A 19,845-nucleotide genomic window follows, 5' to 3' on the forward strand; every position below is an offset into this window, starting at 1 on the left:
TCCCGGAGTCACTGCAATACCGGGCCAATCCGCGGCAAAGGTGGGGCAAGCCCCTAGCACTTCGCCAAGATCCAAAAATCAGTTTAATATCGAAGATCCCACATGGGGATCGTATCAGATACTAAGCTGATAAGAACAGATACTACACTTTGATCTTAGCCAAAAGGCCGAGAAGCGATGTCAAAAATGTTGTTGCGATTAAAGCAATGGACATTGCATAATAACATTACCTTGCTTTTAAATTGGTGCAACAAGGGTCTGTGACGAGAGATGTTTGTAGATAAACCGTCAAACTCATATACAACAAAACTAAAAGTATAGATAACTAAATGGTATTTATCTAACCAATCATTATATTATTCTTTACACTTCATTGTTATATTAGCATGTAATCTAAAAACAAGCAAACATAAATCACTATTATTTAACCACTTATTTGCTTAATCGCCCGCTGTTCGGGCGGGTGGCTGGTGCGTTTTTTTTTCATTCTTTCTTTATGAATATTATTGACCAGTGTTAGCGTAATGACCACGGCCATACACGTCAGTTAAAGGAGAATCAGACGATTCATATTGCGCTCAATAGCCCACAAAACATGTAACTATGCCTTCTTTATTGAGTCTCCCATCTAAGGCATCCGTTTTCTCATCGCTCCCAAGCTTGGGTGCCGTTCATTTTCTCTGACTTCCTGACACCAACCTCTCTATAAAGTGAATTTAAATGTGAGAGAGGACACCATTGTTTTGAGTCCACTTAGATATGTCTCAATACAGTTAAAGCATTCAAGATCCTTTGTGAGTGATGTTGAAAGCTTCAACCTTCTTTATTGTTGGTAACACTTGTCAAATAAGTGAGTGTCGAGTCTGCCAGTACGAATGGCATCCCGTGATAGCGTCCCTGGGGAAAGCCAGGAGTTTCTGAATACTACTGAAATTAGATCATTTTGATGCCCAAACATCAGAGAATCTGATGTTTGTAGTTTAGTTAGTGTCAATTGTCTATTCAAGAAAGCCATTAATCTCCTGAAAGAACATGTCAAACTCCTTATATCCAAAATCTCAACGTATACCTATAGAGGGTCCTTGTCAGGAAATCACTTCTGGAACGCTGGCCGTACTGGTCGGACGTGCAGGTCGCTCTCCTACACCTCCCTGGCTGGACACGTACGGTCATGGCTGGCGGAAGAGCTTCGACGAGCAGGTCGCTTACTAAAATGACGGAATTGGGTGGTGGATACAGCACTCACAGCAATGTAGCCCAGGGTACTGCTGGAGGACTGTTGACGGATTTGGAGCTGTCTAGCAGCAGTGAATGTGAAGAACAAGAGCCGTTTAAAGTTGCGAAGAGCAAAAAGAAGAATGAAAGGAGGAATGGAGAGGGTACGAGCAGTGAAGATAATACTTCCCACTTGGTCGATAAGCGAAAGAAAATTGATGGTGCTATTCATTCTTCAACCATGATCAGTACAACGAGTGTAAACCCCATTGATGGTTTAGATGGCAGTAACTCTTCGAGGAGGCCATGTCTTTACTTCCCCACCAATAATGGCAGTTAGACTCTTAGCGCCATCAAGGGTCAAATTCAAATTCAAATTCAAAACATTTATTGGCAATTACATCAAAAGGAGCTGGTTAGCCCGCCCAAAACTAGTCTTAACAAGAGCTCTTTAACATTCTACTAATCATAAATCAGATGTGTATACAACAAAAAGATATGCATAAAATCTATAATCTTATGTTAAACTTACAGAATTTTTTCATAATATTCTTAACCATATTTTTGTTTATCAAATAACAAACCATCTCTGTAATATCAGTAATACCATCACCCCTAAAATCTGATAAACAGTTACATTCCATAATGTAATGATATAATGTATGAGACTTTACATAGCCACACAGTTTACAAGGAATGCCACCAGTTCCTTCAATATATTGCCAATAATATTTGTATCCAAAGCGTAGTCTCACCACAAATGTATCAAACTTAACCGAAGCCTTACCATAAGTAGAACTTGTAGAATTCAAAACTCGAACATAATGTTTCAAACTACTACTGCCGTTGTTAAAAATTTTCCGAATATTGTCCATTTCCCATTGCTGTCGGGTTTTTACCATTCCAGATTTTATTCTTTTAATACCCAAAATACAATCGTATTCTACAATTTCTTTGCCACACCCTTGCTTAGTTAAATCATTAGCAACCTCATTCATATAAATACCACAATGGGATGGAATCCACATAAAACTAACATCATATCCAAGTGATTTTATGTCCTGAATACACTTCTTACATTTTAAAACTAAATCATCATCAAGAGGCACTTCAGAATTTAGAGCAAATAGAGCACCTTGACTGTCAACAAACCCAAAAACAGTCTTTTTCCTCACAAAGGCATTCTTAAGTCCCACATATATAACATAAAGTTCAGCAGTGGTGCTGGAACTTCTATCCCCAATTCTCTTGGATATTCTTTCTTCAACACTAATACCATATTCAAAAAATTCCCTAAAGACAATGCCACATCCGGCCCGATTCCCATTAACTGAACCATCACAGTACATATGAATAACATTTTCCTTATGGTACTCATATATTTTCTCAAGGAATATTTGCCGTAACTCAAAAGGATTACATTCTCTTTTTTTTTAAACTCTAGCTTATCAATTCTTACAGATACACTCTCCATGAACCAAGGTTTCAAATAAACTTTGTTTGGCAAAGATACACACAAATCTACAATATTATATTCAAACAACATCTGACAAAGTCCTTTAGTATAAGTATTCTTCTTAAAACTACTAGTTATTGCATAAGTAAATTTATCAACAGCAGACTTCAGATACCCATTGTAACGGGCCGAGTTTTCTCTTTTCAATAATTTACCATCCAGCTACTGTTTTCTGTTAGTATTCTATTTATTCATATACTCATTTGTTCTGTGTAGCATTCCTCCAATGAGTACCCTGTTTAATATACTTATTCTCCTTCCATTCTTTACATATATATTTATTCTTATATGTTCTTACTTATATTCTTATATGTTCTTTACCTCTATATACCTTATATTCTCATATATTCTTAGATAAGTAACTCTTATGCTTCTCTACTTATGTTGTCCAAGTCAAGGTTCTTTCTTTTCATTTCCTTTCATATAGATTGTATTCTCAGTTTCAATGTTCTTACCTTTCTGAAGTATACTTTGTTTTATGTCTTTCTTATACATGGGTTAGTCTGGGGAACCATGTTATTCTTTGTATAACACCTTTTATACTTACAAGGGGTAGCTGCCACCACCCAGACTTTTCATTATATAACAGAACTCATGGAAGGGTTTTGGGTAGTGTGGTAGATGTCTAGGCACGTGAGTAAGTATTATTTTCTGGGAACCAATGTTTAGAAGGAGTAGAGTGGTGATACTCAGATTACTAACTCAATATTTATTAATACAGTGAGTGGAGAAGATGCATCTTAGATTCACTCAGGCTAAACATAACCGAAATTAACTTATTAAGTCATCCAACACTTCAAGAACTTATTACCTCATTAAACACCTCCAAATATTCATTACTTTGTTGGACACTGTTGTAGTATTTCTGTGACAAGTAAGATTTAGAAATGCTTACACACTGTCAATAACCCTGGACCAGCAGGTCTTACTTTAACAAGGAACAAATTACCTTCTCAATTCGTGGTTAGAACATCATACTCTCAGGTTATTCTTTCATGGGTACTACAGATGAATACATAACACACTGGACTAACTCCACAATTATAGTAACATACAATACCTCCTGTTAGTTTGCAAGGAACAACCTGGTACCTTGAACTCTCATTCAGTGGTTCAATACTTAACCTGGGATGACTATATTTCTGCTAGTCATCCCTAAGCATGGATATTAATACGGCTCCATCCATATAACCAAGACCAGTAGGTAGACCATGATCATATGACCGAGTCAGTGGGCCAGAGTTGTTTACAGCGACCGCCAAGCTGAAGGCTCGCTCGCTAGGTGCACTCAGGGAGGTTGACTCGTTACACACTGGCAGAGTGGTGGGGGCGCTTCCCGGGGATCGTGTCCTGGGATTCTAAATGCGCCCTTAGAGACAGTCTTCAAGAGCCATGGTGCCCATAGGTAGCTATCGACCTTCAGGAGAGTGGCTAACACATCCGCGTCTGTAGACGTGGGAGAAGAGTCACGAATGCGTGAATATTTAACTTCACTATACAAAACATACGTCTGGCACCGGTTCAGACGATAGCTAGAGCTCTACTTTACTTGACTTAATTGGCACTGAAGGTACTATGTTGAAACATGAACACTGATATTCGCAAAAACGACTAAGTTAAACTGAGTTAATATGGCGGCGTGGAACACACGTGAACGTACCTGTAGACGTGGGAGAAGAGTCACGAATGCGTGATTCTCCCTCGTGTAGAGGTATATACGTGCCCCCGCTGGGCGGCTTGAGCCTCCATAATCATGCCAGAAAGGTCGATCTTACCAACAACATACCTTCTCTACCATTTTGGATCACCGTATACTTAATTATGAACTCCGGTGTTCCGGATCAGGGTAATTTCCTATGTCTATTCATATAATCTAACCAGAGGTTGAGCTTGCCAGGAAAAGGTGGAATATACACGTTGATAACAACAATTCTGCAAGCTCAGGCCTACAGCGAACAAGGAACTATTCACAGGGAGACGTTAGATCTTGGAGATTATACCAGTTGACAGAATAGTTCAGGAAATTAATGACTTTCTTAAATAGATAACTGACACTAATTAAACTACAAACATCAGATTCTCTGATGTCGGGGCGACAAAATGATCTAACTTCAGGCGCGATCAGAAACTCCTGGATATCTTAGGAAACGAAACCGATGGGTATCGTTTGTCCTGGCAGACTCAACACTCACTTACTTGACACGTCTTACCAACAATAAGGACAGTTGAAGCGTTCAACACCACTCACAATGGATCTTGAATGTTTCAACTGTAAACCGACATATCTAAGCTGACTCTAAACCAGGGTGTTCTCTCTCACATTCAAATACATTATATAGAGAGGTTGGTTTCAGTAAGTCAGAGAAAATGGGATAACGGAGGACTGAGGCGTCTTGAAGTGACGAGAAAACGGACTCCTCAGAGGAGGACTCAAAATAAAAGCAGAGGTACATGTTTTGTGGGCTATTGAGCGTAATATGAATCATGTGATTTTGGCGTTAACTGACGTGTACGACCGTGGTCGTTACACCATCACCACGCCTAATAAGCCTTAGAGTAGAAATGACAGTCAACTCCCTAATTCTGTGCATTATGCTCGGGACATTTAGCTCCATCCTCATAACCTCTATTCTTGTTGTCCTTGGACAACCAAGCAAAATCCTCATTGCTTCATTCTGAATAAGCTCTAATAGCCTAAGATCTTTTCCTGAGTAAGAAGCTAGAACTGGAGCTGAATAATCAATGATACTTCTAAGTGTACTTAAATACATAGATCTTAAAACTGGTATACCAACACCATTTGCTCTATTTGACAAAACTTTAGCCTCGCTGTCCATATATTTTTAACATAAGTAATTTGATCCTTAGCATTATTATTTATACCCACAAACATTCCCAGATATTTGTAACGGGATTTTTTTGCAATTTTATTCCATTTAACCAAAATACTTTTCCATTTACTGCCCTTGACTAAAATTTGGTATTATTTTCATTAATGACCCGTCCCAAGGAGATACAAAGATATTGCAGCTGATCAATGACCCTAGACATATCTTCCTCATTCTTACCTTGGATCAGAATGTCATCAGCATAAATGATTACTTGGGACTCGCCCTGGAATTTGTAACTAGCTATTCTGTCCATAAGAATATTAAAAAGCATAGGGCTAAGAACTCCACCTTGTGGGGTACCCAACCCTAGACTTTTTTCTTCCGATTCATGACCTTGAAACCAGACGCTCGCTTTTCTGTCAGTTAAGTAATCTGTAATCCACATCACTAATGTCCCTTTTATACCTTTACTTACAAGACTTTGTAAGATCACTTCCTTATTTGCCTTATCAAAGGCACTTTTAAGGTCTACAAACAGTCTACAGTTGACATTAGCATTACTAAGACATTTAATCACACAATCTGTAGTGCTTTTACCCTTTAAAAATCCAAACAAATTACTAAACAAGAAACCATCAATTTTGTACAATAATCTATTTAATACCATTCACTCCATCATTTTAGATAGACAAGATGTTAAGGATATGGGTCTATAATCATTATCGCCCTTAGGCACAGGAACAATGAGTGCCATTTTCCATTTCACTGGCAGTCTTCCATTTTCATATAACAAATTAAAGAGATCTAGAATTGGGTTGTCCTCCATACTTATAAGATAATTGATAACATCATAAGTTAGACCATCCCTGCCGGGAGCACTAGACTTCCCTCTCTTTACAGCATTCAGAATTTCATCCTTAATGAAAGGAACACAGGTTTCCTCACTTTCAGTACTTTGGATATTCACCAACCTTCGCTTCATAGATCTTGAATTCCTCAAGTAAATCTGAACATTACATGGGAGACACTCATAATTAGATGCATACGCCCACTTATTCATTAGTTCATTAGCTTTGGCGTTTGGATTGGGATGAACATTAAATTTCTTCTTGACTCCTCTTACCCTATTCACACCATCCCAAACCTGATTCAAAAATTTTGATTGAGCAATCTCTCTCAAAAAAACCACTCCAATACATACTTCTGGCTTTCTGATTGAACTCTGTTGTACACTCTGCCACTTCAATCAGAGTTTTCCGGTTTTTTTCATTGCTAGGATCTTTACTCCACTTACTATGACATTTCCTCAGTAACTTATTCCACCCCTTTATAATCTTATCATTATAATACCTAGGCTTAGGTTTTGTGTTATATCCATACTGTCTCCTTGGCTTATTCAAAATGGAATCAATCACTACTAACAAATCATCATAAAATATGTTTTCAACTTTAATTCCAAGCTTTTTGTACGCTTTATACCACTCGCCGACTTTGGCTACCAATTCACTATGTTGGCCTACTGTTATTGTATGCCTTTTCCTATTGTTAACATAAAAATTTTTGTTCAAATGAAGCTTCAATTTAATTGCAAATTGATCACTCAAAAGCGGATCCACAATATTCAAATTTGCATGCACATCTAACATATTAAAAAGTATTGCATAATCAAGTCTACCCCATTTAACATGTGTCGGCTCACCAGCTCAGAGGACCCTAGCATCTTCTATAGAGTCTACGATATTTTTCAGAACCATTCCATTGTGATTTTGAGAACCTCTACTGCCAAGATTGATGTGCCTAGCGTTCAAATCACCAATTAGTAAACAATCATCAGCAAAAATAATGTCCGGCAGATCATCAGCTGTCAAGGAGTCAGCATGCACATAAGCATTAATAATGAACAGTGTAGCATCTTGAAGCGTAATACTAACACACAAATACTCGGTACCGTTTATTTTTAGAGCGGAATGAAAAGATGCTGGAATATCATCTTTGATATAAGTCGTCAAACCTCTACAATTTACAGTCAAATCAGCTGGTAATTCAAAACTTTGATAACCTCTTAGTTGTGAGATGTTTGGGATATAAACGGGTTGCTGTCGACAACGAATCTCCACTAATATGCTATAAGTGTTGCAAGTGGGGGCACATGGCGTGGAAATGCCATAATGATTTTCGATGTAGATTCTGTGGAAAAATGCATGAATCTAAGGTATGTGGAGATAAACTTAAGGCGAAGGAGAAAATTACACCAAAATGCTGAAATTGTGGGGGTGCTCACAATGCCAGCTCCTGGGTGTGTCCTAAAAAACCGAAAGATCATCAATTGCAATAACGAGCTCAGTCCACTAATCAAGAGGATAAAGGTGACGCTGTAAGGAGCGATGTTGCAGGGACACCAAGTGCTGTAAATGTGTGGGAAAAGCGTATGGAAATACGTAATGCAGCAGCACAGAAGGACATTGGTAACGGGGGCAATAACCTTATAGCCCCTAACAATCTAGTAGAACTCCGTAAGGAGTTCGATGAGTTCAAACAAGCAGTATTGGCTATCAAAAAATACTTCGTGAATCTTGTGCCATATACTGTAGTGATGTTGCTGTTGTTAATAAAGATAATTTAAAAGAAAATTAAACGTTAGTAGAGACGGAATCCAATAATGTTTTTGTGGATAGCAATCTAGAGCAAAATGGTAATCATTGTCTGTTAGGAAATAGAGTTGGTTCGGTTTCTAAAGAGAATGTAGTAAATGTAGGGAATGACGATCATTCTTGACTCTGTTTTGGAATATATGGAAAATCCAAGGGACTACTCCAAAAAGAATGTTCTTATTTCTAATGGATCATAATGTCATCTTATTTCCTCGAATGTTAATAGTTTGAAAAAAGGTTAACGGATCTTCATGCATATGTTCATTCTAATAGTATTGATGTCATGTAAATAGATAAGTAATTACCATTGCAATAAACATAATTTAATATACTATAGGACTAGGCGTGTGTCTGTCTGTCTGTCTGTTCTGGGTAGCCGAAACGGCACAATCTTTTTTCATCAAACTTGGTGGAAAAATCGCCAAAAAATTCGTAGAGTGAAACAAACCTGGTTCCATGTCGATGGTTTCTTTAGGAAGGCATTAATTAACCATTTTATTTACGCTGGCAAAAGATGTTGCTGTACGCTGTCAGCCGGCAGGATGATTGGAGTTATCGTACAGCTCCCTCCTCCTCCCCCCACTTTTTCTCTTAGCCTACTTTTTTTTCATGTTGTTTGGATTAGTAAAGGAAGGAAGATGAGTAAATAGAAGAATAAAGAAGTGGAAACAGAAAATAGTTAGAGATAACAGGTGGGGGGGAGCTGAGTTTCATCATGAGTCTGGATGCGCAGTTTCAACGTTACCAGACCTTACAGCTACAGTGTGTACTTATTCCTGTGGCTGACTGTACATGGAAAAGGAGTAGAGATAAAAAGATAATAACAGGAGTGCATGGAGAAGATAGAAAGGGAGAAGAGAAGGAGAAGAAGAGCGACTGAAGCATTATTATTCTTAAGAGGCGAGAGAGTATAGGAGATGGGAGAAAGGGATAGTGAGAGGTGGAGGTATGAATGGAGGGATGTGTTTTTTTAAAGTTCCCAGAATACCATATTAAAATCACCTATTTAATAAGGAAGAAAAATTGCTCAATATGATGAGTAGTGTAATGGGGAGACATAGGGATATATAAATAAAGATAGAGATAGTATCCATAAAAATGGAGAAAGAGAGAAGCGGACAAACAAAAGACATAGACATAATACAGACAGATTCAAGGACACACAGAAAGACAGACAGATAGACAGACTTATGAAAGACAAAGACAACATATAAGACAGACGCGTACATACAGACAGACAGAAATGACAACAATCGACACATGGTGAATATAGACAGTGAAACAGACAGGAGGTTGACAAAAAATAGACAGATTCATACATGCACAAATAGACAATATGGCAACTAACATGACAGACAGACAGACAGAGCTGACTGATTGGTTCGCATTAGACAAACAGGCAGACACACGCCAACAACGGATAAGACAGAAAGTTTTGACGACACAAAGAGTACAGACGGGCTTACAGTCAAACACCACGCAGACGAACAGACAGTTGGGATGGCAATAGACAGATAGACTTGAGACAGATTAGAAGGCATTTATAAACAAGAATAACATCAAATTGACCATACAGTAGCTGCGTCAGTGAGGGTAGCTGGTCTTACATCCACCAGCGGAAATAATAAGACGCATTGGAAACTAACACCCTCTCGCGGAAAGAACATCGATGGGCGGTCAGTCATGTGAGATGGGCCTAAAACTGACTAATGTAGATGATGACTATGATGACTTAACACAGGTGATGACTTAAGCAGATGGTCACTAATCTAACCAGAATCAAGGTCACTTCTCTTCATAATATAATTTATCTTGGAATGTTCATCGGTGATTCATAATAATTTTTTTTAATGATTTTAACCTCTCCTTATGGCGAATATTTCTTTAACTATTTATTCTAACCTTTATTCTATTCCTTCCTATAGTATTCTAGATACTTAGAGTATCCGTAAGACATTAGCTATTGGAAATGTGATTAAATGTTTTGTTATTAATCCAGTGTGAAATGTATCGGTATTGGTGGTACAATCGTAATGGTCTGTAATCCTGTTGATTAGGTGAGGTTAATTTGGGTTTTTTGAGATTAAAGATTAGGTGTGGGGTTTATTCTACTTGTGTTAGTCTCAGGTATGACCATGATTATAACAACCAGGACCATGATTATAACAACAAGGACCATGATTATAACAACCAGGACCATGATTATAACAACCAGGACCATGATTATAACAACCACGACCATGATTATAACAACCAGCACCATGATTATAACAACCACGACCATGATTATAATAACCACGACCATGATTATAATAAACACGGCCATGATTATAACAACCACGACCATGATTATAACAACCACGACTATGATTATAACCACGACCATGATAATAACAACCACGACTATGATTATAACAACCACGACCATGATTTTAACAAGCAGACCATGATTATAACAACCACGACTATGATCATTACAACCACGACTATGATTATAACAACCACGACCATGATCATAACCACGACCATGATTATAACAACCACGACCATGATTATAACAGCCACGACTATGATCATAACAACCACGACCATTATTATAACAACCACGACTTTGATTATAACAACCACGACCATGATTATAACAACCACGACCGTGATTATAATAACCACGATCATGATTATAACAACCACGACCATGATTATAACAACTACGACCATCCCTCTAATATACTATAGGAATAGCCGTGTGTCTGTTCTGGACAGCAGAAACGGCACAATCGTTTTTTCATCAAACTTGGTGGAAAAATCGGAAAAAAATCGTAGAGTGGAACAAACCTGGTCCCATGTCGATAGTTTCTTTAGGAAGGCATTAATGACCCATTTTATTTACGCTGGAAAACGATGTCGCTGTACCTCTGTCTGCCGGACGGCACAGGTGCACTAAGGGCCCACGATCTCTTGTTGCCAACTAGACATAATTCTGACAGCTGTCCTCTTGTTCAACCTTACTACTGTACAACCTATGTTGTACTGCTCCCCCATTATACTTATGTTTTTCAATTCCACTGTAATTTATGTATATATATATATATATATATATTGTTACGACAGTGTCGTATTTTTCTATTTTTGTATATAACATGCTTCCATGTTGTTCCATATTATTCCTGTAATGATGCGTTATATTTACCATTATATAATCTAGTCACCTTACCCTGTGCTGTTAAGGTTTTAACTGTTATTATTTGTCAAGCCCATCTTATTTCTTCATTTTGTATTGTAACAAGCATTCTTTGTTTCTCTAACGACCATCTGCATCGCTAAACGACCCATGTTTCACCTGCGGGTCGCATTGGCTCCAGAGCCGACCATATATATAGTAGTCCACCTGTAGACTGAGTTCCGTCCAGTCCTCCTTGTCATTCAGTTCACTTTCTTTTGAGTGACATCCGTCACCTGTTACTTATACTTATTTTATTTGTGTTGTTCCTGTCGCCACCAATGTGGTATATCTATTCGAGTACCTATTTATGTCTCTTATGTGTCCATCAGTGTTTGCTTAGTTACATTGAAGTAATTCAGTGTTGTTTCACGATAGTTATTTTTTGTGTTCGTTATTTATATGTTTATGCAGTGTTAACGTAATCCTGTTTCGATGTTTTCGTATCATTTGTGTCTTAAAGGTTTCGATAGTGAATCAATTTGTTGTGACAGCCTACGAGGCTCTTTATTGTGTTAATATCTAATTTAATTAAATTCTTAAAGGTTTACTTTATTTATTTTTATTCCCTTTTAATTTACTTCACTTTTTTTTTTGGTTACGCCCAGAACCTTGGATATTAAAGTAAATTAAGAGACGGCGTAACAATATAAATAAAAAATAATAAATAAATAAAATTAATAAATATTGAAGTGATAACCGTGGTAACATTATAAGATGTTCTTATTACCACCATCCTATTGTACTATTCCAGATGATACTAAATGTTACATAATACTTCCTTGAGATAAATGTAGAGTATGTATCAGGTGTCTAAAAAGAGAGCTCAGGTTCTCAACTGGCTCAGCCATGTTAATATTGTTATTATTATCCACTCTGTATCTGTTTTTTTCTGGCTAAATAATCTGATTCAATTCAATTCAAATTCAGATGGTAACCACCCAAGGACCGAATAAATGGAGTTACATCGTGCTTTTTTGCAACCCAGAAAAAGGTCGCACCTGTGTCTGACCCATATTCTGGAACGGGGTGGTAATATCGACATTATTTACCTAGATTTTGCCAAGACTTTCGACAGTGTACCCCACGAAAGGCTGAAAATCAAACTGGAAGGGTACCTGAATTCGGGGAAATGTCCTAGCGTGGATAGAAGACTTTCTACATGACCGCAAGCAGTGTGTGGTGATTAATGGCACGAAATCGTCATCTGTACCTGTCACAAGTGGGGTACCACAGGGCAGTGTATTGGGCCCGCTGTTGTTTGTTTGTTTCATAAATGACATGCCTGACGTTGTACACTCCTCCATACAAATGTTTGCCGATGACGCCAAGTTATTTCGGGAAATTAGGAACTAAGCGGACTGTGAAGAGCTGCAGAAGGACCTCTGTGGGCTCCAGAAATGGTCGAAGAAATGGCTGCTGAGATTCAATGTCACGAAGTGTAAGAGGATGCACCTGGGGCGTACCAACGGTAAGGAGGCGTATCATATGTCCCAACGGGATGAAGAAACTGCACTAGTTGAGACTGTATGTGAGAAGGACCTAGGCGTGTATGTTGACAATGAGCTGAAGTTCTCGGGCCATTGCGAGAAGAAGGTAAATCAGGCAAACAAATTATTGGGTCTTATAAGAAGGTCGATTAGATATCTAGACGGTCCGTCCTTCGTAACGATCTTCAGGAGTGAAGTGCTTCCCCATCTGGAGTACTGTCACCCCATCTGGTCCCCGAGATATGCTAGGGACTGTCAGTTGGTTGAAAATGTCCAAAGGAGGGCCACCAGACTGGTGCCTGCACTTCGGCACCACAGCTACCCTGAGAGATTGGAGCGCCTGAACTTGCCTAGCTTATACTACAGACGGGCAAGGGGGGACCTAGTTGAGGTGTATAAGCATCTCAGGGAGCACTACTCAGTTGAGTGTCCTTACTTGGAGCTGGCGGACGCTCGCCTCACAAGGGGTCACAACTCAAGATTGAAGAAGCCGCAAGTCCAGAAAACTGTGAGGGCAAACTTTTTCGGAGTGAGGGTTGTAAACTCTTGGAACAATCTACCAGAGAGTGTTGTGACGGCACCGAGTGTGAGCTCTTTCAAGACAAACTTGACCAACACTGGAGCGGGTTCAGGTACATTCAGGAGCCGGTGCCTGCTCAGTATTTGCCAACAGTGCGTGATAGAGACGTGACCGATCGCCCGGGCGGCTAGCGAGCCGATCTTTTGGTGAAGAAGATAAATGAAAAGGAAAAGTAATCAGAGACGTGACCGATCGCCCAAGCGGCTAACAAGCCGATCAGTGGCGAAGAGGATAAAAGTAACAGTAAAAGTGACATACTATACTATGTACAGCGATTATAATACACTATGTCCATCGCCATCTTACTCAAAAGTTATGTATAATAAAATGATTTAATTTCTCCCCTTGGGGAGTGGACCGATCCCGGAGTCACTGCAATACCGGGCCAATCCGCGGCAAAGGTGGGGCAAGCCCCTAGCACTTCGCCAAGATCCAAAAATCAGTTTAATATCGAAGATCCCACATGGGGATCGTATCAGATACTAAGCTGATAAGAACAGATTTTATTTAAAAGAATGATACATTGTTTTTTATTTACAATAGTTTGGGTATTCCAGTAATTTGTGACAATTGGCTGACTATCTATTACATTTTATACATAATGTTCCTATTCCACTAACTAGAACCTATTCTTTCTTCTATCTTGACTTTGGGTTTATTTCACCCTACATACTGTCTAGCCCCTGAGGTATGTTCTATATAAATCATTCTCGACCAGCGAATGGCATCACTTACACACAGTTTCCTAAAGAGGCGCAGGTATCCCTTTGATGCCAGTCTCTTCATCAGCTTCTCGTTCTCCGGGTCGTATGCTCCCAGGGGTCCCACTATGAATGCAGCCACCTTCACCTGCTGGTATTGTCTTCTCATCTCTGCTGCCAGTTCTGCATACTTTTCTTCTTTCCTCAGTCTTGCTTCTTTAAATGCCTCTTGTCCATTCTCGAATGGGCAGGTGACGTCGATCAGGATCACTTCTCGGTTCTTTTCAATCACCAGGTCTGGACGTCCATTGTCTGCTGCTCCTGGTACTCGTTCATTTGCCGACATGACCTTCCAATGTCGACCTTCTGCGGCTTTTCGTACTCTATCCACCAGGGCATTATGTCGCTTTTGCATGGCTCGAGAGTGTATCATGCAGTGGTTTACTACATGTGGGAGCGTTTCTTCTCTATTGCACCGACGACATCTCCGATCCCTATTCTGGCCTCGCTTCGCTCCATTGACGGGGAGTAGGTTCAGTCTTGCTCGGTGTATGAAACGCCAGTCTGCGAAGGTTGTATACGCTCCATTTCGAACAAAAGCTGATGATGCTCTCTCTTGTGCTACGAGCTTCATCACTTTCCCTTGGTCAGGCTTATTCTGCAGAACTTCATCTCTCATCTGTCGTCGCTGGCTCCGGATGGTTTTGGCTACCTTCCTTCTATCTTTTTCTTCAATGATGGAGTCCGTGCATTTTATCTTGATGTTGTCTCCTCCCTCTGCTATCCAGGAAACCCCCATTCGGCCTGAGGCACACCTGGCTCTAGACCAGATGGTTTGGTGGTCTCCTCCTCGCGTTTGCATCTCTCCCTGTGTTAAGTACATGCATGCGTCGGTCATGCTTGGCTCCTGTCGTGTTGTCATTGTTGCCACTCGCCGGCATTCTTCTCTGGCTATTTCCCTGACGTCAGGATCTGGTGACGTGAGTAATTTATATGCGGTATCTACCAGGAAAATGTCAGAGTCTTCTGCCGCGAGTGGGACACCACACGCTCCAGCTTTACTGCTTCCGTACAAGTACTCATTCGACGCTCTTGACGGTAGATGTAGCGTGTGTTTAAGCATTGTCTTCATTTCGTTGTCCAGGCGTGCCCAGTCAGTTTTCCTCAGTTGCCAAGTCCTCATTGCATGCACTCCTGCCGGGAACATGAATGTCTTGACTGCATCTATTCTCTGCCACGGTGCTAGCTTGCTTGTCAGTATTTTGGTCCCGAGTTGCATTAGTTCCTCTACTGTTTGGATGTTTGGCAGAAGATGGAACCCAACTGGTCGTCCCAAGAAGAGCGTTGCTTCGCCATCGCTCTTCCATTGGATGGGCGTTTCTCCCACGTAGAACTGTGTCTGGCGCATTCCTCGAGGTCTTCGTCCAGACAGGTGCAATGATGAGCTTTTGCTAGGATTTAGGTCCAGTCCCATCATACTGCATTGTTCTGTTGCTATGTAGAGGAGTTGCTGTAGATTATCTTGCTGTTTTGTAATGATGGTTATATCGTCTGCATATGCTAAGCATGGGTGCTTGTGCTGTTGGTCCAGTATCATTCCTTCGGCCGCGATTTTCCGCAACAGTGGTTCGACCGCTATATTGAACAGGAGACCACTTATTGGGCACCCCTGTTGCACACCGCATTGCACTGGTATCTCTTCTGTTTCTCCTTCCTTTGTTAGTATTCTTGTCGTCTTGCCACTGATGATGTCTCCTGCTACTGTTTCAAAATCCCGTCCCACCCCGATACGGTTGAGCGCTCCTTTAATGAGGTCCAGTGACACTGAGCCAAATGCATTGGTCAAGTCGAGTGCTGCTATGCAGGTATCGCCATTGTTCCGTCGTGCATCGTCCATGTGATGTTGAAGTATGTAGTTGTGTTCTATCACCCCATCACTTGGCATGAATCCTTTCTGTGCGGCGCACAGTACCTCGTTGTCAACGAGCCACCTTCTGAGTCGTGCTGTGAGGCATCCCGTGTACACCTTGTATATTGTGCGGCTCAGTGTTATAGGCCTCCAATTTGAAACGACTTCTGGGTTACCACCTTTTTGGGGACAAGTATTGTTCTGTATCGTTTCCAGGAGACTGGTATTCTCTTGGCTCTGAGACACACGTTGAATATGGCTGCCATAACTCGGCAGCTTGGGTCAGCCTTTCTCCAGTTCTCATATGATATTCTGTCTTCACCTGGTGACGAATTCTCTGTTGCTGCTAGTTTTGTAAATACTTCCTTCTCTGTGAAGGGCTGCATTTCCATCTCTGGTCTGTCGTGTGGCGGTTCGGGAATGTGCTCCACGGTATTTAGGTCACAATCCTTTTCAACCATCATGTGTTGGAAGTGTTCCTCTATTCTCTCCTTGCTTATTTCACATCTTGCGCCGTTCCCTTCGGCAATTAGCCGTATTGCTCGGCGACGGTTGTATTTGTACAGCCTCTGGATCTGTTTGCAATCATTGGCATCGGTGATTTTCCTGGTCGTGTTCTGTCCTTGAGAGATGTTTATCCTGTTTGCCGCTTGTATTGCTACCTCGATCTCAATCAGTACTTCTTCAAATCTTGCCCAGTCCGGGTTCCGCTGGATCTCATACACTGTGCCCAGAAACGGCTCCAGTATCCATGTCTCCTCAGCTTCATCTCGCTCTTCATTTGGTTCAGGCGTTATGCTAATCTGCTCCTGTATGTTGCCTTCACCACTTAGTGTTTGAGTTGCTTCACTTTGCGATAGTGGTGTGGGGGATTCACTGAGATTACTTTGGCTTCCTTCATTTGTTTCTTGACTTTGCATTATGTGTTCCCCTGTTCGGGTACTGTCTCCACCATGTTCTTCATCGGGGCTTAGAGGTGACAGTGGCATTCTTGGCATGTGCAAGAGGGGTGTCAGGTCCCCTGGGTGCTGTGATTCCTCTCTTGGTGAGGGTTCATTTTGGAGCAGCTGGCTCGGCGTTATCGACCTCAGTCGCGTTTCTTGATCGTCTGGGCTCAGTGGTGACACTGGTGTACTTCTCCCAGAGACGGGGCGTGGTGTCTCTGGTCCTTCCACTTCTCCATCCCTGGGTGGAGGTGTCCCTCTGTGCCTTTCTCGTTGCCCTTGTGTTTCTCTTTGCTGCTGTTGCTCGTAATTCTGTGGCTGCTCCCTCTGCTCGTTATCCCTATTTTCCCCAACTTCCTGTGAGGGCTGGGCGCTTGCTGGATTGCCTTCAGCCTGTTGGTTCCCCTGTCGTTGCTCCGCCTGACGTTGGTTGTCTCTCCTCCTCCACTGCCGTACATGTGTTGCTACCTTGTGGTTATTCAATCCTCTCTTTGTTGGGGCAGAGTAGTGGCAGTATTGCACGTCGCACTGGAAACGAAAATGGGGAACCCTTTGCTCCTCCCTCATCTGCCTGTTGAGGATGCACGTGTGATTGCTTGGCCGGATAGTCAGTACCAGATAGCACCCTGCACACATGTTCATATATTCGTTGATTTTCTTGTTGTGGGCTTCCTTTAGATGTCGGACTAGTGATTGCTTGCAGCCAGACCACCCCGATGACGCACATTCCCATGGGCATCCCTGCGTCCTCTCTGTGCATTTGAAGGATGGTGGTGCAGGGAACCATATGGTCAGCATTCGGTTTCTTCTTTCCGGCAGGCGATCTCCTTCGTTTCTTCCCCTTGGCTCTTCGTCGTCCATCTTGCTTTACCCACACGAACACCCACACACACATGACAACCCCCTTACCAGGGTGTACCCGCACTATCACGGTATTCCTGGAGGATCGGCCGAGAGTTGTGTACCGACCTCCCTTTCGCCATCACAAACCCACTCGATCGCAAGGTGATGGTTTACCGGGGAGGGACTTTGGGACGAATACACTTCTATGAGTGCAGGTCCCTCAGCCAGTACGAAGTAAAGAAGTACAGAGAGGAGGGAATAGCCACGTGTGAGAAGCACCCACGTGGGGTCCCGTGGGACCAGGTTTGGGGCTTTGCAGGCCCCCCCGGTATGTTTCCTCTCACTGCATGGTATTAGTAATAACCACAGCAATGGTGAAATACTGGGTTCCCTGCTCGCCACCTAAAACAACAAAGGAGTAACTCTGTTACTTTCACCCCCAGAAAGTCCAAATCTGTGCTCTTCCTTCTATGTAAAAAAGAACACTGATTATGTACTCTCCATTAAGCTGATAAGAACAGATACTACACTTTGATCTTAGCCAAAAGGCCGAGAAGCGATGTCAAAAATGTTGTTGCGATTAAAGCAATGGACATTGCATAATAACATTACCTTGCTTTTAAATTGGTGCAACAAGGGTCTGTGACGAGAGATGTTTGTAGATAAACCGTCAAACTCATATACAACAAAACTAAAAGTATAGATAACTAAATGGTATTTATCTAACCAATCATTATATTATTCTTTACACTTCATTGTTATATTAGCATGTAATCTAAAAACAAGCAAACATAAATCACTATTATTTAACCACTTATTTGCTTAATCGCCCGCTGTTCGGGCGGGTGGCTGGTGCGTTTTTTTTTCATTCTTTCTTTATGAATATTATTGACCAGTGTTAGCGTAATGACCACGGCCATACACGTCAGTTAAAGGAGAATCAGACGATTCATATTGCGCTCAATAGCCCACAAAACATGTAACTATGCCTTCTTTATTGAGTCTCCCATCTAAGGCATCCGTTTTCTCATCGCTCCCAAGCTTGGGTGCCGTTCATTTTCTCTGACTTCCTGACACCAACCTCTCTATAAAGTGAATTTAAATGTGAGAGAGGACACCATTGTTTTGAGTCCACTTAGATATGTCTCAATACAGTTAAAGCATTCAAGATCCTTTGTGAGTGATGTTGAAAGCTTCAACCTTCTTTATTGTTGGTAACACTTGTCAAATAAGTGAGTGTCGAGTCTGCCAGTACGAATGGCATCCCGTGATAGCGTCCCTGGGGAAAGCCAGGAGTTTCTGAATACTACTGAAATTAGATCATTTTGATGCCCAAACATCAGAGAATCTGATGTTTGTAGTTTAGTTAGTGTCAATTGTCTATTCAAGAAAGCCATTAATCTCCTGAAAGAACATGTCAAACTCCTTATATCCAAAATCTCAACGTATACCTATAGAGGGTCCTTGTCAGGAAATCACTTCTGGAACGCTGGCCGTACTGGTCGGACGTGCAGGTCGCTCTCCTACACCTCCCTGGCTGGACACGTACGGTCATGGCTGGCGGAAGAGCTTCGACGAGCAGGTCGCTTACTAAAATGACGGAATTGGGTGGTGGATACAGCACTCACAGCAATGTAGCCCAGGGTACTGCTGGAGGACTGTTGACGGATTTGGAGCTGTCTAGCAGCAGTGAATGTGAAGAACAAGAGCCGTTTAAAGTTGCGAAGAGCAAAAAGAAGAATGAAAGGAGGAATGGAGAGGGTACGAGCAGTGAAGATAATACTTCCCACTTGGTCGATAAGCGAAAGAAAATTGATGGTGCTATTCATTCTTCAACCATGATCAGTACAACGAGTGTAAACCCCATTGATGGTTTAGATGGCAGTAACTCTTCGAGGAGGCCATGTCTTTACTTCCCCACCAATAATGGCAGTTAGACTCACTT

The 19,845-nt window shown here is 41.3% G+C and overlaps 3 pseudogenes; all 3 read right to left on the bottom strand.

The window, feature by feature from the left end:
• On the bottom strand, window positions 1-179 carry LOC121864388 (annotated as a pseudogene; the record flags this gene model as incomplete).
• Window positions 180-13,850: 13,671 nt separating this feature from the next.
• On the bottom strand, window positions 13,851-14,023 carry LOC121864389 (annotated as a pseudogene).
• A 4,318-nt stretch (window positions 14,024-18,341) lies between these two features.
• Window positions 18,342-18,461, bottom strand: LOC121864390 (annotated as a pseudogene).
• Window positions 18,462-19,845: the final 1,384 nt, after the last annotated feature.

This window comes from Homarus americanus, unplaced genomic scaffold, assembly GCF_018991925.1.
Source record: "Homarus americanus isolate GMGI-L3 unplaced genomic scaffold, GMGI_Hamer_2.0 scaffold27331, whole genome shotgun sequence".
Lineage (NCBI taxonomy): Eukaryota > Metazoa > Arthropoda > Malacostraca > Decapoda > Nephropidae > Homarus > Homarus americanus.